At 37.5% G+C, this 26,626-nt stretch overlaps 1 protein-coding gene across 2 annotated transcripts in view; it reads left to right on the top strand.

Moving 5' to 3' along the window:
* Window positions 1–26,626, top strand: part of LOC122982905 (protocadherin-9) — a 213,038-nt gene that overhangs the window by 23,411 nt on the left and 163,001 nt on the right. The gene's annotated exons all lie outside the window — the stretch shown is intronic.

Raw genomic sequence — 26,626 nt, 5'->3', positions numbered from 1 at the left:
TTAAGAACAGACTATTGCTCAGTACTGGGTGTTTATCCCAATGCTAGAATCCTGTAAAATAATGCTATGCAAATCCTTCAAAATAAGCCCCTGCAAAATAATACCTCAAACTAATAGTTTATGTTTTTCAAATATAAATGTGTTGACACATTGTGAATAAATTCAGGCCTGCTCGTGACGGAGAGTCATTTATTGACCATTGCCTGAAATGAAGGAAAAAGTGCTATTCCACATTGACTGGAGGCAAGATGTGTGTCTTTATTATACAAGCACAAAGTCACAATATTCCTTTTAAATATCTACCAGTTTAGATTTGTCTTGCTAATGGCAAACATTGTGCAATACTGTTTACAACCCATTACTTATTGTTGGTGTCTTCAGGAAAATTCAGCATTAAAAGTGAAGTGCTACAGAAAATTTAAATTAAATCAAGAAACGTCCATCTGTTACAACTTTTATTATTATCACTGCCTGTTTCTGCCTTCTTGCATCAGTGTTACTCCATGCTGTTTCATCTGTCAGTTTGTCCTGACGTGTTAACAGCTCTTTCAGTTGTTCACTGTGCATTTTTTCAGCCAAAAAACTGTAGTGAACTGTGCCCAAAAATAGCACCAGTAACATTTGCTCTATACTTAACCCACAAGCTGCTTCCAACAGCTGTGTTGAATTGCACTTTATACCCTTGAAGCAGTGAATTGTGAGGTTGATTCCAAGTCCTGTGGTGAACTGTGAATTGTGCTCTTTCATTGAATTTGTTTGACCGCTACTGGTTACTTACTTTTGTTAGTTTTTGAAAAATTATCTCACATGGTAAGATTGATTCAGCAGTAAGTTCTGCATTACTATTCTGTGAAAAATGCTAAAATGTCCCAAAATAACAAAAATACAAATATTCTAGTCAATAATCTATATCAGCATATCATCAATCCATCAATATAGAAAAACACTGCACACAAGAACTGCAGACTTAGTCTTATAGAAGACCATAAACCCATTTTTAATAATTGGCAATTTGGAAATCCCCATCAAAAAGTCTTAATTATATGCATCTGTCATTGCCTTTGGAGAAAAGGACAACATTTGATATATTAATGATAGATCACAAAATTTACATAGTATTTTCCCATTGATTTTTAGTGTTTATTAAATAAACAAAAATGCTGGTGCTTATTTTGGTATGATACGCATGCTTGTACATCTAACCTCAACACCTTCTTGTATCTCACTGGGGCTAACACTGTACATTTTGACAGATGTAGGGCTCTCTTTTAATGATGCACTCACTAAGACCTGTGCAAAGTGTCCGGACATAAGTACAAGGTCAACTTTTTTCAAGCATATGAACAGAGAGTGTAACATCGTAGGGTTATGTGAGTGTAAATTGGAGAGCTGTGGTAATTCATCACTGTGTCTTCACCTATTTACTGTACATGACTGGCAGCGGTGCAGTTATATTTGTAGTAGAGGGGAAAACCCGTTAAAGTGCTTTTTTTTTTTTTAGTGCAACTGCAAAGAGCCACTTTTCACCAAAATAACATCTGCACTGGGTGACAAAATACTAAATGGATGGACAGCGTGCATTTCAAGGTCAGGAACAGACCAACGAGTACCAATGTAGGGCAGACTTCACTTGTCTTTGTACTGCCACAAAAATAGATGCCACAGACTCCCCCGGAACTGCCAAAACACAAACCTTTTACTTTGGTTGACTTTGTTTTTGCAGGTATGTGTTTCCATTTCTATATCTGTAAATAGCTGACATAAAATTTGTTTTGCCATGTAACTCTTTTTGCAGTCATGTGAATGCAGGCCAAAACATGCGTACAAGGATTTTTATTTCTCCATTAGTTATCTGAAAAACGTACACAGAGGGACATGGTAAAGACAACAGCCGAGACAGAGGAAATTAAGGGATGTGTCTCTTTATTGTCATGAAGCAGCTGATCTATAGGATCAGTTGCTGTCTTTATAAAACGATTAATTGTGGACACCAGGTCTGGGATGTCAGTTATTTCTTCTTCATTTAAATATATACCACTCTATACAGAGTCAGGCATATGCTTCTTCCAAATTGTGAAGGATGCTGCACAATAAATTTAGATTTTAGGCTTTGGTTTTGTGATAAACACACAAATAAGTAGATAAATAGAGCATGAAATATAAATTCCATATCAGTCACCATTTTACTATCTAAATTGCAGTAAATCTCAAAACACTTAACGCACATTGTAGACTTTTCTTTAATTTGTTGTGCACCTTATTTTTTTTTGTTTTTGACTGTGACAGAAACACCGCTCTGTCTAAGCTCTTCTTTTTAAGTCCTTTAAAACTTACAGCTTGTTTGCAAGGAATATATTCATATTACAGTCAGTCCAAGTGAATTGACTTCAGAAAATCCCACCGCAATTATACTTAATTCATAATTAATGCAGAGCAGACAGGGGACCTAATTTACACTTGCACATTGTCAGTTTCCCTGCATGTGCTTGTCATTCTGCATAAGAGTAAACATGAATTGCTTTGGAAAGAGGGTGGCATCTCCCCACCATTACCTAGACTCTGGGGAGCTGTGCACTGTGGCACACAATTTTGCCATTAGATGATAAAAACAAAGGAAATGATCTGACTACCCAGTTGTTCCAAACAAGAGCAGGTGTGTGCAGCCGTGTTAACAGTGGGGAGTACCTTCTTATTGTGTTGTAGGCAGCATTGTTTATTATTGAACACCCTCAGAATGACTGACGCCTCCACTTTGAGTTGAAGGAAGAGAAAACAAAGTCTTTCTTCATCTGCAAGTCAGATCCTTAGAGCTTGTGATTATAACAAGACCTGAATACATCCATACGTGTGTATACATGTATGTGAGTGGGTGTTTATGAGCGTACATCTGTTCATGCATGAGTTGGCTCTGACTTTGTGTGTGTGTGTGTGTGTGTGTGTGTGTGTGTGTGTGTGAGAGAGAGAGAGAGAGGGAGAGAGAGAGAGAGGGAGAGAGAGAGAGAGAGAATGGGTGTCTCGACAGTCTTTAGGAGTGTCACACTGAGATAGTGTGGCTCTTGATCTTTGTTGTTTGTGTTGTGGTGCCGTATTGTGCTGAGCTGTGCTTTGCTGTATAGAGTGACATTTCTGATAGGGTTTGACGTGCTGCAGCCGATGTGCGCAGACAGAGGCCGCTTTGGAAAACCACACAGTATTAGTCCAATCACAGCACTTGCAGTCAGGCTGACATGCTGAATTTGTTATTCTCCTTTATTCGAACATTCGCTCATATCCTGTCCATGAGCCACCTCTGTTGGAATCAGTCTAATCTGCTTGCACCCAGTCACATGGTAGCGCTCTGTGTCATATATGTAGCGTACAGTAGCTGTTGGTTGCAAACTCTGGTGCAATCAGACTGTTGGGAATGAAGAATCAGTTCCAAAGTTGTTAGACATGGGGTTATTAATTTCTCAAAGCAAGTTCTGACATACAGTACGATGCTTCCATCTGCATTGCTGGTTGTGCATAAGTCAATACATGTGCTTAATGTTTACAATATGGCACACAGAGGCTAGCACTTACAAGTGTGACTAAGCCACACAAACAACATAGTGATACAGTAAAATGTACAGACTGTGAAAAGAAATGCAAGCCAGGGAATCTAACATCTCACACCATCTAAAATGACAAGGCATTTATTGCGGCATAGTATATTAGTGTACCAAGTTGTAACTGTAATGCTCCAGTATTAGCTAAATTTAGCTCAAGTAAAAGCAAGTGTAAAATGGAAGACATTTAATCTGGGTATGGCCAACACATCCTCATAATTAAACATCAGTATAGGTCTAAAATTCATATGCCGCTTTCCAAAACTGTTACAAATCACTCAAATAATTATGTTTTTTTGCTGTGACAACACTGTGGTTAAGGTCTGGTTAGATTTAGACACAAAAAAACACTTGGTTAGGGTTAGGGAAAGATCATGGTTTGGGTTAAAATGATCATTTGAAACGTGGTTTATGCTTACTTAAAGTTACGCAACCTTCGTCATCATGGTAATGGTGAATAGTGATCTCCTATAGCAGAGTCCACTTTTTGCCACCCAACCTGCCTCCTCCTAAAAAAGGCAAAATCATCTTATCAGCTTATATTTACGTCAACTCAACTGCGTCACCCCAGGTCATAATTACTACGGCTATTAGATGGTGTAAATGTAGCTATAGGTTGTTTTTGCTGGCCTTAATTTTAGACCTAAAATGTTTTTTCTTGTGAGGATGGGCTGGCACTGCAACAGAGAGAATATTTAAATGTTTTGACCTTTCAAGCAAAAACAATTACAAGACATGTCATCTTTTATGATGGCTGATGGCAGCTTAAATCTGCTAAAAAAATAAAGGGGTGTTTCAGCTAATTTTTAAATCAAATAACAATAATTCAATAAAGAACTGGCATTGATCATCAGTATTGGACTCAGAAGGAGAATGGCTTATATCGAAACACAACCCTGTCTCCTAGAAATTATTAATTATAATTATTACATTTATTATTAAATTATAAATATTATAAAATTAAATATACTACTAATGTGCAATAGCAAACAAGTTTTGAGAGAAACGTTATGCGACCTGAATAGCATTTTTTAATCAACATAATGAGGCAATGTTTTAAATATGCCAAGTCACAAAATGCTCATATAGACATATCTATCAGCAAAATGTTCATAACAGTAGTTTTTTTATGGTTATGTTTAGGCACTCACAGCAGTTGATTAAAGAGAGACTGCGGTCTTGGTTAGATATTGAAAAAGTCAAAAGCGACTTAAAGCATAAGAATGGGAGTGTTTATTTGCATTTATTCGAAACCAAGTATTTCCCTTACCTTAACCACACTTTGTTGTCTAAACCTAACCACATGTGGGACTCAGGAGGCGAACCTTGATCTCTGGTGTCAAAGTCCTGAGCACTCTCCTTCAAAAGGTAATTGGAAAAAAGTAGTACAAAAGTGTAATTTCTACGAGACGGGGTTGTCTATTTCTACTCATACCTGACTCCGACAAACACACACACACACAAAAGCAGGCATTCACACCCCCAACTACCCTGTACACCACTTGAACTGAAAAGGTTTCTCACGTGAGAAGTTTTAAATTGTATTTAGAAGTTTTAAATTGTATTTGTAACAGTCTGTTTGGTTCCAATCAGAGGGAAGGGGCAGAGTTGTTTTAATTTCATTACTACTGTGGTGGTTATTTTTAGCTCAGAGTGCTTGTGATCCTTCTGCTGCATTGTAAGAGTTTGACAAGTCCTATTATTCACACAGCCGCTCATCCTCTGAGCTTGTATTTTTCAAAGGAACCCCTCTTGCTACTCATCACACACATTTTATTAGCTGCATATAAAGGTAGCTAGTTGTTGTGATTTTACAAGCAAGTTCGTCTGCTGTGATTTTATGGCGGATGATCTCATCCAAAAGAAAATCTAAAAAGAAGGTTCATCATTAAAAGAGAAAATGGTACATATTCTTTTTACCTGTCTGCTAAGGATACTTGGGGCATAATTAAATGTCTTTAAAAAGCACATTAAGACAGTAAATTTGATATTCAAATTACACTAAGTGATAAAATGGAAACTTGAGAACAGAAAAGATGGACTTGAAATTAAAAAAATAAACACGTTTGATGTAATTTTGCAGCTCATTTTCTCTTTTCAAAGTTTTGTTTTTTTCTTTTTCCTTACAGTTTTCATTAAATATTCAATTTTATAATTACAGGATTTCCAATTAATGTTTTCCAGTCCTCATTTCAGGGTTCTCAGTCTCACTGTCCATGTACATTGTCATTTAATTATGTCCATTTGACATTAAATTTTTTTTATAATTTATTTGCAATTTGCTGTTTAAATTTTCTTTCTGGGTGAAATTGTACTTCATATCATGGTACTAGGTTATTTGGTACTTGATATTTTTATGATATTTCCAATGTTTTTACTGCTAGTTACTGTATATTAATATTGAGTACTAACAAGATTTTCTGTATTTCTTAACACTATGAAAGTCTTGTTAAAGTATCTCAATGGAAATGCTGGAAAAGAGCTTTTGAGAATAAGAGAACTGAACATCCACACTAAGGCGAATGCTCCGTAAACATTCAAATATATCCTGAAAACATCACAAGTTGTAATATAAACATGAAAACCCAGTAGGCTTTAAAATGAACTAGATTCCCAAGCAAACATTTACAGTAATTGACTTCCTTTGGTATGTGTGTAGGAGTGTGTGAGTCCGGCTGTGTTTGCCGTTTTGTTAATTCAGTTTGTCTCTGTACATGCACGGCCAAGTACAGACACGAGTGAGTCATGAGTTGGAATACACATGCAAAGGGAACACACGTTGGCGGAAGAGATCAGTGAGAAAGAAGGGGAGCTGGGACAAGAGGTGACCAGGGTGTCATCGATTGCTACAGGGATGGAGAAATGTCCCTCGCTGTGAGGCGAATCAAGACGAGGCAAAGCTGCGTGCCGCAGGCCCTTTTTGTGCCTGATGACTCGCAGCTGATGTCTTATCTTGGCCAGTCAACACAGAGGATTGAGTGTGTGCACATGGAAAACAGAGAGGTGGAGAGAGGGAGGGGTGACAAAATAAGAAATAAAAAAAAAGCTTGTTATCTGGATTTGTGATACAACAGATGCTACAGATTTGTAGCAGAGCTCCTAGATTTCTCCTCGGTATCTCTAAACATTAAAGTGTAAGTTGAGAAAGAAAGACTGCCATAAAATACAGGAGAGCACTTAAATACTTTCAATTTGTCAGCATTTGTATTTGGATCAAGTGTGAGATGCTATTATACACTATGTTCATCACACCAGCTGGTCATGATATAGTTTGTTGTAAAGTTCTGAAAAATGGTTATTTATAAGTATTCTTTACTTAAAAGACTTGTGAACATGGTTGGACAGAGTTTAAAAATATGACTCAAATCTGTTACTTCCTTTTTTGTTTCTTGCACTTGTGCAATTCCTTTTGTACATTTATTATTATTATTATCATTATTATTTACAAAAGCCTTAAAAGAGTAAAGTGTAAGAGTAAAATTTTGATTAGTAGAACTAATGAGTGAAATCAGCTGGTGTTGTGTTTGAATTAAAAGACTATTATTGCACAGCACTTGACACCTATCATTTGGAAAGGGTGTCGACTCAGAGCCTTGATGAATAATTAAATAAAATAATGAAATTTCTTGTTTTTGATGTTACACGTTTTGGATAAATTGTACATTGCAGTACACTTGGTGCAAACATTTAAGCTAAAAAAGGCTGTGCCCAAGTATTCCATAAGTATACTGAATGAATGTAGCATTAACAAAGTCAGCAGACTAAGTTAGACAATCTATCGATTTGCACAATGTAGCTTGAAGTTAGAATTAACTGTTAGACGATCAAAGGGAGCAACGATCATTGCCTAAAAACCCTCACTGCTCAACTACCTGTAAAAATGCAAGCAGGGTCTTGTCCAATACAGCCAAGAGGAAATTGAAAAGACCTTCAAACAATATCCTATTTTGTCAAAAAGAATCAATAAGCTGTATAGGTTGTTTTTGCCGGGGGACATATTCTGTCATCACCTATGTCAAACCAAATGGGGACTGTAACATTAGCTTCTGTCACATACATTTTGTTTTATCATCTAACTATTACATACCACACTTTATTTGTATATCACTGTGAAGAGGGCAATATGAATAAAGGTTCACAATTATCATGGCACAGGTAGTACTGGTAAAATGATTTGTTGCTAGGGGGTTTAATTACCACTAAGCCTTATGGCTGAATCAGCTACAAACAAGCCACAACACACACTGAATGCCTTTGATTGCCAACAACAAGAAAGGACGTAAGCCTTACCTGAACCCTGGGGAGCTCAAATCGCTTTCTGCAGTTCTGCAGTTCTGCAGCGTGTCCCCCATGCACCGTTGCTCGGACTGGCCGCGTGGTTGGGGACAAGCCCACTCCAGTCCATCCTTGGGTCACCAACCATCCTGAGCTTGATGTTGTTTTCAGTTTATTTACATGAATGCATATACATAGACAGAAACAAAACTAGAATATTGGGATGGGGGTTATCAATCATCGTCCATCATGGTCTCAACAAAAGGTTGCTCTTTGTTATCAGCTGCAGCACACCACTCATGCGTCCATATCTCTACTCTCCCATCAGGCGTCTGCGCTCTGACAGGCTCATATTAGGTAAGACCCGCCTCTTGAAGTTTTGCTACTAATCAAAATGATAAATGACAACCTGTGGCCGTCACAAAAAAATCTGAAATTAAAGTTACTCAAGAAATTGTGCATGGGCATGGGACATGTTGGCATGGCTGCCCTCAGGTCAGGAGCATTGTTTAGCTGCTTATAGATTATAGTCTATATAGTTGTCATGGGTTTTGTTAACCTCATTGATAAACATCTTAAAGTCATCTAATCTCATGTAGACCCCCGACCCCCGCTGGTGGTGTTGCTGCTGATGTGGAACTCAAAAGTTAGTCCATGGTTGGCAGGTTGTCTTGCTTGTCTTGATTTCCTCCAGATGACCAGTTTTCATTGTAGTGCTTAGAGCCTATAAAATTAATACTCTATAATAAATACCAAAGTGGCACACATTTATCAAAACATTCTTGCATAAAACTTAAAACATCAACTTCTAAAATAATGTATAAGAACATAAAAAGGTACTTAATTACAGTAATTGTAATTTATCATTTCCCACCTTGGATAAAAGCAGTTGAGAGAAGTGAACTCCCACACCAGTCAAAAGTAACTGCCTTGACACTTATTAACAAGTGACAGTAAAAAGTTGCCTCAGGAGCTCTATAATGAGTGAACAGTCATTTCCATTTTGACCTTTTCCTGTTAAACTGTCATGGTGGTTATTTTCATGCACACTGTCAGACTAACATCCCTGCATTATCTTTAATGTCATCGGTTTTAATGGCAAACCCTCATGCATGTGGAGCACTGTGGAACATGCCAATGACAGGATTTATGACATCAATCTGTGATTCATTGATTACTTAAACAGATTTTTGTAGTAGTTCTTATTGAGGCAGTCATACAGTCCTGTAAATGTAGCAAACTGGGAAAATTGACCATTCCTATAACTTAGAAAGCACTTTTTATTTCGGTAAACTGTCATCCTTTAGGATCAATATGAGACACTCACTATCTCCACTTACAGTGCATTGTGGTAAAAGAAGATGAAGGAGTAGGAAGCACAGCAGTCCTCAAAGCTTAAATCTTCTTGAAATAAGAGCTGCTTTGTGGATGATGGATGATGCCTCAGCTGACCTTAACAATTTAGAAATGGTCGTATTCAAGCACAGTCCTGAGTTTTGTTTCAACAAAAGCACATTTATGCACAAATTTTCAATCAGCTTAGCTCATGTTATGTGTCATATAACCACATTTCAGAGGAGTATGACGTAATGGCTTCTCCTGCTTAGAGAGACAGAATGACCAACATGAGGGCCGGGGACCTCTCTAGGTGGCTTGGCTCCGATGATCATCGGATCTTGGCCAGGGAGTCATCCAGGTGGAAATTCAATCTGCACCATGTGTTTGCATTAGTGATAAAGTACCCACTGACAGGACAGAAACATTATTACCATGCCTTCCCTACCTTGTCTTTTACTGAAGAGTCTCAGAGGACAACTCCTGCAGGAAAAACAAAAATAAATCTTGGCTCTGCAGTAACAACATCCCTCATGACTTTACGCCTGCCCATGTATGTGACAATACACAGACTTGGCATCTCTTCATCTCTCCTGTACTGTCCTGCTCTTGCTAAGTGCTCATAAAAACAAAATCCAAATATAGCCGCAAGCAACGATTCCGGGGTTCAAGTCAACACGGACGTTGAAAGCTAAAACTGCTTAATTAAAAATATCCATCAAGTTTGGTGATGTTTGGACAAACTTTCATTGATTTATGGCCAAATTTGCATCAGGCCCATCCACGTATTGGGAACTGGTGGTGCCGAGCGATTTCAAAACAGTTTTGCACACCTGTTATAAAACATATCCTGCGAGTTTTGTAATGATTGGACAAATAATTTCTGATTTATAGTCTGATTTGTGTTATAACATGCACATTTTTTGCATTTGTAACACCCCTAGTTGTTGATTGAATGAAACTTTTAGGGTATGTTTTGGGTATGCTTGTGGACATATCCTGCAAGTCTTGTGATGACTGGCCAAACATTTATTGACTTTGGTCTATTTATGTGATGAGTCAAGCCCTTTTGAAGTTCATTGGTCAGTATCTTGAAAATTAAGTAAGATATCAACAAGCTTTATGCAAATTTTGATAAACTTGGTCCAATCAGGTCTAGCAATCAGACCTATGATTTAGGAGGAGATGTCAAAAATGTGTTTTTCAAAAATCCAAAATGGTGGAAAATCTATCTGGGTGCAAATGGGTGTGACTTATATGAATCGAGTCACTGGACCCACAGAATCCAGGAAAAAAAGAATTTTGTTTGTGAGACCCACAGTTCAAAAGTTATAGGCCAATGCATAAAGTTTGTTGTTACAGCGCCACCATCCGGCCAACAGCACCTTCACACAATTGCCAATCAATGGGCAAAATCTCATATCTCTCGCATTTACCATCTCACTTGCACAAACATTTCTGAGGAAAAATAATAAAACAATACAAAAACAATGGGGTTTCAGCCCTTTGGGCTTGAACCCCTAATTACTAAGCCAACAGATGCAGACATCAAACACTATGTGTAAATGCAGGGGCATGATCAGATTGTTCATTGTCTGTGCAGCATATCCACGTGCACATTACGTTCCATAGTAGGTGTAAATAAAGTCATAGTGCACTCAGCCCCTCAGTCAGCTTTACAGTCAGTCAATATTAGTGCATGCTGAGTGTAAGCATGAGCACTGGAGCAAACAATGGGACACATGGATAATTTTTGTTTTGTCATCATGTAATGGTAGGTTGACCAACAAGCTAATCTCTCAAAAACTCAGTGTGGTCCATTAAGCAAAGTCTTTTATCCATGGCTGGCAAGACAACGTCCCCCCCAAAAAAAAACAAACAAACAAACCAAACAAAAAACCTACAAACATACAGTACATACACAGATCATGTCTTGTTGTTTTTTATTTGATTGATTTCACTTGAGACGTGTACTATATACAATAAAAGATGGCTAATCAGTAAATAACACTTGCACAAATTGAGCTTTCTGTCATCCAACAGCCATATTTATAAAACTGTGTCCATTGCCATTCCTTTCCCCACTCTGCTCCTGTCACTTTAGCAAGTTTAACTTTGTATATTCATAAATACGAGGTTGTATAGTATATGGCTGTTGACCTTGGTGCATGTATAAACATACATAATAAAATGCAGTTGATAACAAACAGGTAAATTTAGATATCAGAAGTTGTACAGTTCATACAAATGAATGTGTGAATGGATTCAATATAATGCAGCATACCATGCTTGCTCCACTTTGCTGCTTGTATATGCATTTCTCCTGTTTGTCTTTTTGCATCATTTGCATGTTACTGACAGCTCAAAAAAAGGTTCACTATAGATAACAACAACTACTGATCTAATTTAAGGACATGAGGTGTTTTCCATCTCATTATTGCATCTTTCCTGCTATAAGGCCAGAAAAAAATAGTCTTTGATAGTTTGACAGTTTAAAAATGAAAAGGAATCATTCAGTAGAATAACAATATGTTGCTGGTGACCATATTTGATAGAACCTGCTTTAATTGTACCCAGAATTACCGTTGTTTCGGGCATTCCAAAACATGTGAGTATGGATTGATTTGTAATTAGTAAAAGGTGAAAATATCTAGGAATAAATTTGAAATGCAACAGTTGATTACTGATTATTTAATTCCAATTCTGACTCCAATCTTTAGCAATTCCCTTGTGGTATTGAGTATTTTGTTGCATTTCTTCATACACATACAGTATGACTCAACACCTTCATCTGGACGATTGCTTGTCAGTGAACACCATGAAGCGCTGACTCCATGGCAGTGTGTATGAGTACATATCAGCAAATTTAAATCATCTTTAAAATTGTAGAAAGACTTCGGTCCTTCATCCTTTGATTTTGCCACTGAGTAAATTGTTAAAAAGATCATTTTTGAACAATGGAGCATTTGAATTCTAGTCTATTTCCCACTGACGACATGCTTACAGATAAGCCATAGCTAGAATGAGCAATGACTTGACCAAAGGGTTCAGAACAATAATGAGTTGACAAACCAGAAAATAACACATTTGTAAATGGAAATAGGTGAGACTGTTTGCTTCTTAACCTCTTCTCATGGCCAATTTGGGCTTAGCTGAAGCAATTTCTTAAAGGGCGGAGCATAAAGGCATTATAATAGTGGTCAAAACAAATAAAGATGGATAAAATAAATGAGATTAAGCTAGCGGAAACAATGTTATGCATGAGTTGAGTGTGTATGGGTGCAGAATTTTCACAGGCAAACAGAAACAGACAGTGTATTTCACTCAGTAATGATGATATAAAACATCCACAGATATTAAAATTTCCACAAAATTATTCTTGACTGTGTGATTTTTTTCAAAGCATAAATACTTTATCTTTAATTTTCACCTTACATGTCTGTGTCCCATACCAATGTTTTTGACAAAACTGGAGAAAGTCAATCATAAAGAATTAATTAAATAAATAATGCATGAGAAGACTAGACATAAAACATGAAAATTACTAAAAGAATTGCTAGGAATCATTTTAATATGTAATAGTGATATCTAGGTATCTACAGCACATGGAGAATATTATAACCTGAACAATTTATTGGTTGGCCTGTTTAAAAAACAGTCATTCCAGTGAAAAATACCAAAATATTAGATAATATTAGAAAGTAGAAACTGGTAGGATCAGTAATTTGGGATGTAGATTGCAATGCTGACAAAGAAATTACATCCGTAGCTCCTTTTGGCAGGAGCACCAGCACAACAGCTCTCTGGCTTGCATATTGTTGTATTTCAATTTGATTGACAGGTGTGTCATAGCCAGAGACGCACTGGGCAGACCCCCAACTGCCGTTGCCGTTCCTGTCAGTGTGGTTGGTTTGAAGCTGTCTACATGGATTGTCTGGCCAACATGAGGAACATGGTGAATTAGAGAAGTTGACATGGTAAATCAGTGGAGTTGGCTCTGCCATGCACTGCTGTGAGCCATGCTTTGTATCACTGCAGAGGCCGGGTTTCAGGCTATGTGTCATGCTTATCAACCAGCGGATGCAAGTGAAGGTATTTGTATGTGTGTATATTTGTGTTTTTAGCATTCTAAGTGTTTCAAGTTCACCGTTCTCAAAGATCAAAAGCAAGCATTGAATAAAAGATTATGATTTAACAGCCAAAACAAAGTAAGGTCCAATGGCCATCATTCAATACTAATATTGAAAATTGTGGAATTTTGAGTGTGTGCATTGAAGTGTATGTAAAGCTCTTTCCCCTCTTACTGACTTGCAATTATGTGTTTCCAGTATTTTTTTTCCCATTTTACATATATATATATATATATATATATATATATATATATATATATATATATATATAATTGGTTTCACACATTTCAATACTCTTTTTTTTTCAAAACTCATCACACAGACAGCACAACAGCAGTCAGTGTGGACTAAATGGTGGATAATATTTCATTAATTTGACACTAAATGCATTTAGTAACCACCTCTTTTAAAATTTCTGTATTAACAGTCCATTTTGCACAAGTTTACATACAATTTTAAAAACAGTTAAATTTACATTAAAAACCTTATAACAAAAAATACTGTGTTTGCTACATCTACATCTGAAAAATATAGAAAAATAAATAAATATAAATAATCTAAACCACTAATTGACCAATATGACACTGAGTGCCTCATTTCATTTCTGGTTGACCTCTATGAAAGATTTGGGCCAGGTGAAGAAAGCAGGCATGACAGGACATGAGGACATAAGGAGGACATACTGTAAGGTGTGATGTGGGTGAGAGCTTGTGGCCAAATGCAGAAGACAAGGTTAACTATCACTGCTGTATATCTATATCTGTAGCTGTACATGCATGTATAGTGAATATACACAAGTTTGTTTTGTATTGGAAATACTGAAATTACTTTATAATTTAGGAAAATAAAGCCCACTGTAGCGTATTGTAGCATTTCTGATTCATCTATGTAACATATACCACAAGGTAGCACAATCCATGCAGTAAAAATGAGCCATTCTTTTTACTCAAATTAAATCTTTGATCATGAAAAAAATGAAATATAGTAACAACATAAATGATCAAGCACTGACTTTCCCAATAATTTTCAAATGTAGATGTGAAAGTGTGGTCAGAAGTGTCTTTGGCTACAATTATAGTGAAAATTGTTGTACAATTCAGCTGTTAACCTGAGGGGATGACTGGCATAGACCACATTATGATACGTATGTCATGAGATAGATTAAAGGAAAATGGTGAAAAATCCACCTCAGTGAAATTTGCTGGACGTATTGAATTTGCAAAAGCCCTTGTTAATGCAAAATTACAAATACCTAAGTATGATTGAATGAAAGATATGTTGGTCTTTTTTTCCCCTTTTGGACATTTCCCATCAATTGTAACACAAGATAAGCTGTGAAAGAAGGCAGACATGAGTAAGCCTAATTTGAAATTGCTTTAGTCACCTGTAGTTCAGTCCCCTCCAGATACATTTTGGGTACCATGGACACTGTGTGTAGAGACTAATAGCCTTGTGACAAGAGGGAAATAGAGATATACTGTAGAGTGTGTGTATATATGTGTGTGTGCATGAGCAGACAGGGAGAGAGATAGCAATGCACATTCTTAGAGAAAGATAGTGAAGTGCAGTGACACAGCAGACAACGAGTTATCAAGGTTGAGAGAAAACTGCAGTGTTTTGATTAAGCCTATCACACTGTGTTCAGACCACGAAGACTACAGACATCCATGCTTGGCCGTCTCTCAGTGGTCAGAGTCGCTCACTCCCTCCCTGACCTCCCTATAGCCAGGAGGTCTAATCACTGTAAAACCGATTCATTAAAATCTGCTGTTAGTGAGAGGACACACACGGGTGAGCAAATGGACCACAGCCAATTATGTGATTCCCTGCCAGTTAGAAAGAGATTTAGGCATTAAGTATCTCTGAGGAGGGAGACAGTGATCACTACAGCAGATCTGCACGTTATTATAGGGTTCGGAAGTATGTGCGTGTGTGTCCTCTGTGTGTAAGTAGGTGCAATTTGTAGAGTGTGTGGGCGGCTGTGGCTCAGGATGTAGAGAGGGTAGTCCACTAATCTGAGGATCGGTGGTTCGATCCCTGACTCCTCCAGTCTGCATGTCGAAGTGTCTTTGGGCAACATACTGAACCCCAAATTGCTCCTGAAGACTGTGCCATTAGTGTGTGTGTGAATGAGCATTAGAACTCCTGATGAGCAGGTTGGCACCTTGCATGGTAGCCTCTGCCATCAGCGTATGAATGTGTGTGTGAATGGGTGAAGGTTGGCATGTAGCGCTTTGAGTGGTCAGAAGACTAGAGGGGCACTATATAAATGCAGTCCATTTATTATGTTAAAGGTTGACTCTCTATGGCTTGCACAGGCAGAGTGATAAAACCTGAAAACAAAAACTGCCTGAGAAATGATTGTAATGCTTGCCAGAATAAATGAAAAAATAAGTAAAAATAAATCAAATTTTGAGCAGCATAAAAGGCCCCGTCCTCGAAGCAAATGTGAACACAAAGTTCACAGAGAGCTAATACATAAGTGGAGATATTTCCAAATAGTAGTCTAAGCATAGAGTTGTGATACAAACAATAATCATACCTGACAAGTTATCTTAAAATTTTAAGTGTAGTTTCAGGCTGCAAGTGGTTTCTGTTTGTATTACTGCTGAAGTAATATCCCCTTGGAAAATGCTCTGTGCTGTGTTTGATTTTTACGATAAGACGAGCAAAGGACTAAATTAGAGGCATGTGGGCAGACCCAATCTTATGAGAAACCTAGAACACAATCCAACCGCACTAGGTCTTAGTTCCAGGTAGCGCCCAACTGAAATTGTCAGAGGTTTCGGTTTTAAGGAGATACCAAAAGCAGTCTGACAACATGAACAACTGCTATGTCTTTTAGTGTGGAGATTAAAGGGACACTACACTGCTTTTACACATGAAGATCAGTTTACTTGTCGTGAAGAGTGTGGAGTTTGTCCAGTCTTTCTAAATCTGTGTCTTGTGAATATCCCTATTTAATTAAAATGCAATGCTAAATTGCTAGAGTAACCCATTAAAGTGCAATGATTTAAATGTAGCTTCAACATTTGAGTGATTACTTTGAGTGTTGCACTTTGGCCAATAATTTCATTACATGCTCTTTTATGCATGTTTTTGCACTCTTTGTGTGCACTGCTACCATGCATAGTAACAAACTGATACAAGAGGTAAACTTTATTCTCTCTTTGAGTAAAACTCAAAATGAGTGTTTTAAGTAAATCAGTTAAGAGCCAATTCATTTTTAATCAGACATTTCACTAACTTGTTCAGAGCTGGATAGCATACAAGTGCTTCAGTCAAAACAAATCCAAAGCAGCAGAGTGACTAACAGTAAGTTCCCACTTCCATTGGGCCAATTCAGACTTGGGTCCAGCGACTGTTTGCTGTTTTTTGGTGCTTATAACTCAATTTCAGGTCAGTTTCTTAACAGCTAGTTATATCTCAAGTTAGGGTAAGAGGTGCTACATGTACTAGACCACAAAACTGAAACATTTCAAAACATTATGAGATACAGTAGTAGTATAATTAGAAGGTTGGCAGCCTGTACAGCTTTCTATGCTGCATTTCATACTGTGTGCTCCAGGGTTGGATTTCATGTATAATATGCCGGATCACACGCACGCACACACACACACACACACACACACACACACACACACACACACACACACAAAAACTGCTTTATTGCTTTATTGAACAGAGGGAGAGCCAGAGACCTGCAGCTTTTAGAATTTATTGTAATAGTACATGGTAGAACAAGTGAAAGGTTGATGGCAAAATCAGACCCAACATTCCATCTAACAGCTCCTTTAAAGTCCAACTGAACTTAATTTCTTCCCAAAGGCCTCAAAAACTTGGATCTGCGATGTCTTTCACTTTTATGTTCTCTTGTTACCTTTAGGGCATAAGAAATTTGTCTAAAGTGTGAAGCAGAATCAATACTGCAATACCAAGTCAACCTCTGTTAAACATCCAACTGTATTTTCCCCGACCAGCAATTCTGGGTGTTGTGGAGCTGAAAATACATTAAGCCTTTCAAAAAATGTTGTGGACACAATTCAATTCAACTTCAATATTATGAGTAAATAAACAGAATTATTAGTCACTAAGTATGTTGCTGAGGTGCTGCACTGTTTTGTCACTGGCTGCTAATAGTTGCACCATCCTACCTTCCAAATACCCGCTTTAGAAATATCAAGTAGCTTTTATTCTAATCTCACTAAAAACATAACTGCATCTTTCTTTACAGATAAAATTAAACCTCTTACAGTGACAGTACTGTGCCCAACACAATGCTGACCTTCTAGATCTTTTCTCTGACTTCCTCCTCCACTGGTATGACCCCAAATCCTCAATATCCTGCAGGTATACACTAGCTTTAAACCTTAATGACACTGACAAAACAGAGTTAGCTATCTTTAGCGTGTCTCCTAGCTATCTATTTGGACCATTAGCTTTGCTGACACACTTGAGTTCATCTAACTCCCTGACATTAGAGATTGACCAGAGCAGATAATGTCTGATATCTTTGTGTTATTAATTGTGGATTACCTTACGTGGCCCTACTGTTGACTCATTTGAATCCGCTCTGATATTATTTCTTATCGCTTTGTGATTTAACACTGGCTGGTTTTGGCCCTCGGCTTTAGGTTGATTCTTTCAGGTTCACTGTTGATTTACATATTCATGAGGAGAAGGTTCACTGCAACCCACAGATGAAGCTGGCAGATGCTCCTTTGATACAAGAAAGTGTTTTAACTACAGTAAATTAGGTATTTCTGACATTCAAACCTTGAAGGATGGTTAACAAGATATTTGTGCATGATATATACCAAAAACAAGTGTTTAATTTCAACCTATAATAAATTAAAACAGCTTCAGACGGAAAAAATTCTTTAAGTCATATCTTAGTTCTACCTTATATCATCTTTTGCTTTGTCGTTGTTTCATTTTCAGCTACAGCATTTCTGTTGCAATGACAATTTTCTATGCTATTATACTCCATTCTGCATAGAAATGAGACATAATGGAGATGGGATTCAGTACATATACAGTAAATAGAGCAGTTAGTGTAATGTGTTATAAGATAATGCACCTGCGATAATACAATTGCAACAGCTAAAATAGAATAGTTCATTTGACATTTACAGATACAGTGTTTATAGTGCAACACTAACAACAGGACCTTTTAATTGAGTTTACCTAAAGAGATCTACATCTTCAGTTCACATTTATTGCATTTACACTCACACCTACAAAAGAATCTAACTTTAACCACATCACATCAGCAATTATTATGTACCACATCGTCCTGATATTCTTAATTCAATAAGCCATGTGATTAGTGGAACAATACAATTAATATACCCATATTTCTGTTGTTTAAGTTTACTTGGCCATCATACGAGTTTGTTTCATGTGTTTCATGGACAGTACTGTTTGCATCAAGGTGTTATAAAAAAACATCAAGGCATTCTCACGAAATATTTCCCGCATTATTCATCTGACATTGAGTTGCTGGTTGGATCTAATTGAATCTCATCCCACTAAATAAATTTACATATCTTATAATGCAAACCTGTTACTGGTAGCCCTGTTTTTTCTGCGTGGAGACCATCCTGATTGATTCTCTTAGAAAAGCTTAGGGAAGTGGCTACATGCTGCTCTACCCACAACAACAACACCCACTGGTTCTTGACAATTGGTGAGACCCGCAGTCAGAGTAGGTGTTTTTTCTCCCAACAGCCACAAGGGACAAATACGAGCCCATTCCACACTTGAAAACAAACTTGAACAAGTGACACAAAGGTGAGATTTATGCTTAATCAGAAGTGAAAAGACTAGCTGAAAAGGAAGGCTTCCTATACAAGTCCCAGATTTCTTTAAAAGTGCTGACAAATATGGTTATTTTCTCACACTGTCAGCTGTAATGCTCTCTAACATTTAAACATAAACATTCTCAAACAGCATTCAACATGCTGACAGACACACATCCATGAATCCTTTCAACCAATTGATGAAATTTTAATTGACTATCAGTGTCTGATGGTTAGGCTTTTGTCTGAGCCTTGTGGGTACTGCCCCACATTTGGAACCCAACTGCGACTACCAGTGTCTGATACGGAAAACCACAGAACAAAACAATTGCTTCCAGTGGCAACTTTTGACAGCGATATTATTACCTTTGCATGATCTGATATAAGTCATTTTTAGAAGGAAACGGAAAAGATAGAGAGGAAGATTACCAGTTACTATTTTTTGCGGAAAGTCAAGCAGGATCATACACAATCTCATGGGTATGATTTAACCTCTTTTGAATATTTAAAAAAATGGCAAAATAGAAAATAAGAACACATTCAAGAGATTTTCACTTAAACTGCTTTCAAGTTGGTTAAACAGCCTCTTCTGTTTATTAAGGTTAGAGGACTGTTAAGGACATGTGGAACAATTTAAACATCCAATTTTACACACAACACATTACAGGAACAAATTACAGACACAACTGGCCACTGATAGGTGCATAGACTTCTGCTGCTATTTTCAGGTTTCAGCTGTTAACAGAAGAACTTGCAGAACATTGTCACACATTTTTGTCACTCGGCTGATTGCTGGTTTGTTCCATGTATGAACTCATAATGTTCTTTTGAAGCAGCTCCCTCTGAAGTGGGTGATGGGTAAGTAGTAAAGGCAGAGTGAAAGACATTTTCAAGAGGTTGTGTGAAGAGCTTGCAACCCTGCAGTTGGGTTTACTTAAACATAAAATGTATGATGTAGTTAGCTTATCAGTTTGGTAAAAGGTTCAAAACTCCATTAGCTTTAAAACCTTAGCTACCCATACATCTCTGCTGTTTCTTACTTCCAACTGGATTAAAGTGGTTTGGACCAACTGACAATGCCATCCTTAGAGCCTTGCACTCTAGCTAGTGTTGCTATAAATGTTCAAAAGTTGGCACAGAAAAAAAAGAAGCTGCCATTCAGTTTACATGTGCACTGTGTTCTACCTGAAGGCTGTACAGCATTCAATCTTGTGAGTCAGTATTTTTCAAGAACATAAGAATCCCCATCAGGAAGGAAGTAATGTAATGCTCTCAGTGCAGGAGGTTAGAGAATAATGTCTCTCATTCTATGTAGCTCATACTGAATGGCAAGCGGCAGGCTTTTACTTTGTAACCCATACAGAGACACACAAATTGGATATCATGGATTTAGGCTACTTGAAATTCTTACAACTATTCTACCTTTCATTGTCCAGTTTTATATTTAATAGGGTGGGGTAGAGTGGGGCTAGAGGTGGGCATATGCCTTGTAAATTTGACTTATATGGGTGAAAGCATTGCTTGGCCTCAAGAGGGAATCCTCAGTTGACTTAAACACAGCACTTTTACTGCAACAGCTTCTTCAATTCGTTGAGCTCTTTTGAAGCAGAGCAGCAGTTCCAGAATGAACAAAGAACTTTTGACTGGATGGAGGAACAAAGACTGAGGCAAATAGATTGAGACATACACGAGACAGACAGAAAATGTCTTTGTTGTGTAAGGATGGCCGTGGAACTGTATAAAACAGCTGTCACTTGTGTCCCGCATAATGTAATGGGAGGTTATGTCTCTATCAATCCTTCTGTAATGGTTTTCATAAGATAACCTGTCTTCCCTTCTTGTCATTTATATTTTTGAAGGATTCATGAGGTTTGTTTTTTAAAGAATTAACATGTATTTGATTAAAAACGTCAGACATGTTTTTCAATTCTGTAGTTGAAATTCAAAGGCTCAATTCATAAAGATAACTTTAAATGTAAAGGTGTAATGGTTGAATTTTTGTATTCAGAACTTATCTCAGCATATGATATAAAACAAACATCAAGTGAAAGGAGCAATGAAGGATACACCAGTCTTTTAGAAGACCACAGAACAGTTGAAACTACATTTAGTTTCTGTTTACCTATCAGCAAAGATTCTTTTTCCTCAAGTGGAGCGAGTAAAAACTACTGTCTGTGAAGAAAATGAAGGTCAGAAAAGTACACAACAGAGTCACCACTTGAAACCTATCTGATCTCAGGGAAAAGTGCTGCTCTGCAACAACTTTCTGCTCCTTTTGTACACGGCTCCTTCGGGAGAACTCCCCGAGTAACACTATTCTGAGGCCAGAGGCACAGACAGACCCCCGATGAGATGAAGTCCTACACTTGAGAGATGAAAGGTGCTAGCACAGAATAGTTGAAGGGCTGAGGAGAAAAATAAGAAAGAGGAAGAAGAAAAAAAGAACTTTTCTTACTGAACTTAAATACTGAATATTAGTTTTGGTAGTTAATAGTGTAGGCAAATGCACATAAAACAGATAAAATGTTTGTTTAGTCAGGTTGCAATTATTACCATTGTGTTTCATCAGAAAAGCTGACCCCTCTATCACCTCGATCTTATTTCGGCATCTTAGAACAGAAGTAATTTCGACTGTGCAGTAATGGGAATTGTTTGGTTAATGCATTCACTGTGTTCTCTAGACGACCTGCAGCATTCTGCCCTCTCATCACTGCACTCCAAATTCATAAAATCTGCTTATTAGAATTCAGCCACAAGTCTGGTTGAATTCCTTGAAGCCATTAGCGATTGTTGAGAATGGTTTGGGCTGGCCTCAGCATCGACTGTAATGACAAGGACAGGGTGCCAGGGAGAATCAATGCTTCTCTGTGGCTCAAGAATGAAACTGTAACAGCAAGACTGCCCCAATTGAACACTGGACTGCTGTCTTTTTCAACCACTTAATTGATCAAAGTTTTATTTATCTTGTCACAAGACTTTAACCTAATTTGTTTTCCATTCACTCACAAAGTACCTTCATTGAATAACCATGTTAACAATCAGCAGTGTTGCATTAATTTTTCCCCCTCTCCGAACACACTTTAAATATTGTGTCTGTGTTAATTTACATGTAGCAGGGGCACTTTTAAACTTGTGTAATTAATTATCATATCAAACATAATCTCTATATTAGTTTTTGTCAGCACGCGCACACATATACTCACAGTGGGCTTTTCATTAGAGAATATTCTCTTTGTATGTGTTTTAATACAGCAGAGAGAATGGAGGGGTGGAGGGCTGAGCTGAATCCCTTTCCCTTTGTTCTTTCTGAACAAAGCAGAGGTGCATCATGCATATCCTCTTTACTCTGCAACTGTGCAAAGATGTCCTTGTAATTGGGTGATATTTTTTACTGCAATAACCGCTGCATGCATTTCCATTACATTTCTGTCATAAAATACCCTCCTCACTGTCGTCAACTTAAATGGAATGTCAATACTTAGTGTGTGGAATGGGGAGCGTGGAAATGGGCTTAACACTGGGACCCATAAACATAAAGTTTAATGCCGCCACCAAAGGAAGGGCCAATCACAGCATAGCTTTGCAAATCAAAGAATAATAATCACAGATTTTCTCGCCAAGCCATCTCAACAGATTAATATAAATAAGTTAGTAGCATCCTCTTGTGCACTCTCATTTTCTAATCATCACCAATATCCTTCTCCTCATTTTACTTTGCATCGCGCACTTTTCTTGGATCCAAACTGCACAATCCTCTAACCAATTTTTTTTTTCATTTTCTTGTTCAGTGATGGAGTCCAGGCAAAACAAAGCAGGCCAAGATATAAAGAAAAAACAAACAGCAAAATCAAATTATTTGGTATGAAGTAGGGTCTGGATTGTGGAATAGCAGACAGCACTGCTCAGCTGATTTCAGTCTGATGTCCAGAGGGAGATTCCCCACACAGGGCCACTTTATGGGCTCATTTGCATTACCACAGCTCCTGATTGTAAGTCAGCAGGCTGCTAAGAAGGAGACAGCCATGCCAGCACAGGGCAATTATGGCCATAATATATTAACCTGTGCTGGGCAATTTCCAGAGACAAGTCAGATGATGCCGTGATTGATTTTACTATGCTATAAGTGTTAACTATTAACACTACTATACATGGAATATGATCATTGTTGTATATCATTTGTTCAGACGTCTGTACTCACTTTGCTCTCCCATACTTAGTTTTGTAATTGCCAACATCCCATCCATCTCAAGAAAAAAAAAGATATATGTTATATTATAATTAAATGCTCATTTCAGGAATACATTTGACCAAAGACCCGCGTGAATGAGTCATCTACATAACTTGCAATGTATCATTTTCCCCCCATGAGTCTTACCACCAGTCACAAGATAAACATCATGTTCTTTTCATAGCAGTACACACACACAACACTTGTTGAGAAACGAATGTTGTCTTGTGATGTCAAGGAAGAGTGCATGCAGTGGTATCTCTAAGGTAATTAAACAGAACTAAAGGTCTGCTGTGACTGTGAAGGCTTGGCAGGGCTAGACTAATGGTAAAGCTAATTAAAGTGTGTTTTATCCCCCTAATGAAACTCATCTTCTCAGCCCACAGTATACAGACAAGTTCAACAGAGAAGCTTCACAAGTCCTCAGAGACTTTCAGCAGGATGTTATTATTCTTACCTTTACATGTTGGTCATAAAAGTTCATTTTCCTTACCCATGTGATCAAAAGTAATACTAATTGTTTATCATAAAAATGTTTTTTTTGTTTTTTTTGTTTTTTTTTTACTGAGCAGTTACTATAATATAGGAAGATATAAACATTCATAACATACATTCATTTGGTAGACACGTTTGTTCAAAGCATCTTATAACCAATGCATTCAAGCTACATGGGGACAAGAGCTAGATCAAATCAAAAATGCATCCTTGCATCCCTCCCAAACAGCTAACAGCATGATCAGTGCCACATCAGAAGTGCCTAAAAATAATCATCTGTGGAAAACACATTTTGTGCACAGAAGTAGTAGATGTGGATGCTATTTGGCAAAGACACCAAGGGCTCCAAATTCATGATGGCACATGGCAGAGCTTTCTGCTGACAAAGCCTAGTTGTCAAGTGTTTTTTCCCCCGCTGTATTTTGGTGACTCAATATTAACTTGACTGTCTTAAATTGCAAAGGTAGGAGTAGTTCCTACAGCGGTTAGTACTGTCACAGCGAGACGGTCATGAGTTTGAATTCATGTGCATCTCTTGTGCTCCTCTTTCCTCCAGTAGTTCAGAGACTTGCAGTTTAGGTAAAGTTTAGGTGATTAATATTGTCTGTCTGTGTACACCTGTGATGGACTGGCAACCTATCTAGAGTGTAACATACATGCTGGAATAGTCTCCATAGGCTAGGCAGTTATACAAATTTAGATGTCAAGGTTTCCTGGCGGCTTTGTGCTTGCATTACTCAACTGATCAACCCTGTTCTGTCATATTTTCAGTTCTTTCACTAAGCCACCCATTCAAGAACACACACACGAAGCAAACCCCTGAACAATTTATTTTTTTACGTAGTGGCAAATACGTCTCTTAGGGAAAGTAATGTATAACATTTTTTGTTCTAAATTGTATGTAAAATTGTGGTTGTGGTGTCAATGATTTTCTGTGAAAGACTATGCACCAGGATGTGTGAAATGAGAACTGTGGAAGTTTCAGTACTCTCCGTAGATGTAAGGAAATGGCTGGTGGATGCCACTTCCTGTTGTCAAACCGTCCCTACCGTCCACCACTGGTCCTGAGTGACTCACTGAACCTTTTCTTGAATTGAGTAATATTCTCTCTGGGACAAGAACAACACATTAAGCAAATGTGTTACTGTATATCCTCCCCAGCGAATATCAGGTGTCATATATTCACTTGTGATTATGTTGCATTTCCCACATAAGATAATTTCCTTCTTGGGAGGGGCTCTTTTGTCCAGATTGTTGTGATGTAACTGGTTATGATGGATGCCAGTCCTACCCACAATAACTGAAAATGTATACCTCAACCCCTATGGCACTGCAATATAGTTGTACAACATGATTCTGGCCACAAAATGACCAAATGTCTGTTGCCACAGGCTGTTGAGACTGCATTTTGATGTGTAGCTGGTTTAATTTCTGTCCCATCTTGGTGTCCATGTGTATTGTGGCTGCCCCCTTAACAACACTGTAAGGAGCTGGACCTCTTTCAGTGTGGGACTTCATTAAAATTCATTAGTCATGCCAGCCTCAGTCTCATCAGCAGCCACGGCATTTTAATGAAATAAAAAAAAAATAAAAAAGAACAACAAACAAATCAGTTTTACCCCAGAAGACTAAATTAGCCACAACTTGAAATCGATAGCAAATTGGATTGGTTTTCACCAGTTTTTCGCAGAGGAACTTTAATTTTATTTGTTTATATACAATTAATTACTTGACATTTTAAATTCATAAAGTCAAAATATCAATTTCAATGTCCATTTCAGGTAAATGAAAAGGGAAGATATATGCGCCACAAAACCATGAGTGCTGGATAAAGCAGAAAATATCAAAGCAAAAGTAGACTCTTCACTTTTTTGAGCTCTCATAACTTTAATTATCTTTTTCTTTGGCTGAACTATTTCGATCCAAAGTGTTCTACTTTTCCCATTTCAGGTAATGGAAAGTGTATTGAAACCCCATGTCACTGCCAGGACTCAATCAATCTCAATAACCTTTTTTATTCATGCACCTTATTTTTATTGTCAGTGTTGACAGTATCACACACTGCAACCGAGGATTTACCACGATGACTCTGACATTGTGGAGTGAAAAATGATCAATTATAATGTTGCCAACTCTCACTTCACTCTCTCTGTCACTTATCATACTGGTGATAAATGGCTAGGTACTAATACATAATCTCACATTCTGGGCGGTTTATGGAGAAAGACTGCCATTAATTAGAGTGACAGACAAGTGGAATATATTAGGAAGATGCATAATGAGATAAAGGTTCTGAGTATTGCTCTATCCAGCTCCCACGTATTTTCCTCATTTTTCTCCAATAATTGGAAGAATTTGTGTGAGTATAGGTTGTTAGAAAGGTTTTTTGTTAAAATGGTACATTTTAGGGATAGAATGTTGATTTAAACAATCTTACAGTTACCACCTGCAATACGTCTACACAACTATGATTCTTTCAGCATTTCAGCTTTTGGCCTATTATAGCAACCTGAAAGAAAAACAAAGCTTAAGATACACTGCCAAATTCGAAAAATTTTCTCCCAGTTCAGAGTTGATGCTTTGAGACTCAATGGTGAACTGTTTGGGTTTTAAACCTCATCAAGAAACTATAAACTATAATTTAATATTCTTTAACAAAAAGTATGGCACAGTAACAGATGGTATTTTCAGTTTTACCATGGTACTTAGTGTGTTACAAATACAGAACACTATATAAATAACGCAAGATGGTATTGGCTGCTGCACTGGCTATGG

This window comes from Thunnus albacares, chromosome 1, assembly GCF_914725855.1.
Source record: "Thunnus albacares chromosome 1, fThuAlb1.1, whole genome shotgun sequence".
In the NCBI taxonomy this organism is placed as follows: domain Eukaryota; kingdom Metazoa; phylum Chordata; class Actinopteri; order Scombriformes; family Scombridae; genus Thunnus; species Thunnus albacares.
Note: the sequence above shows the minus strand (reverse complement) of the source record. Positions and strands in the feature narration are given on the sequence as shown.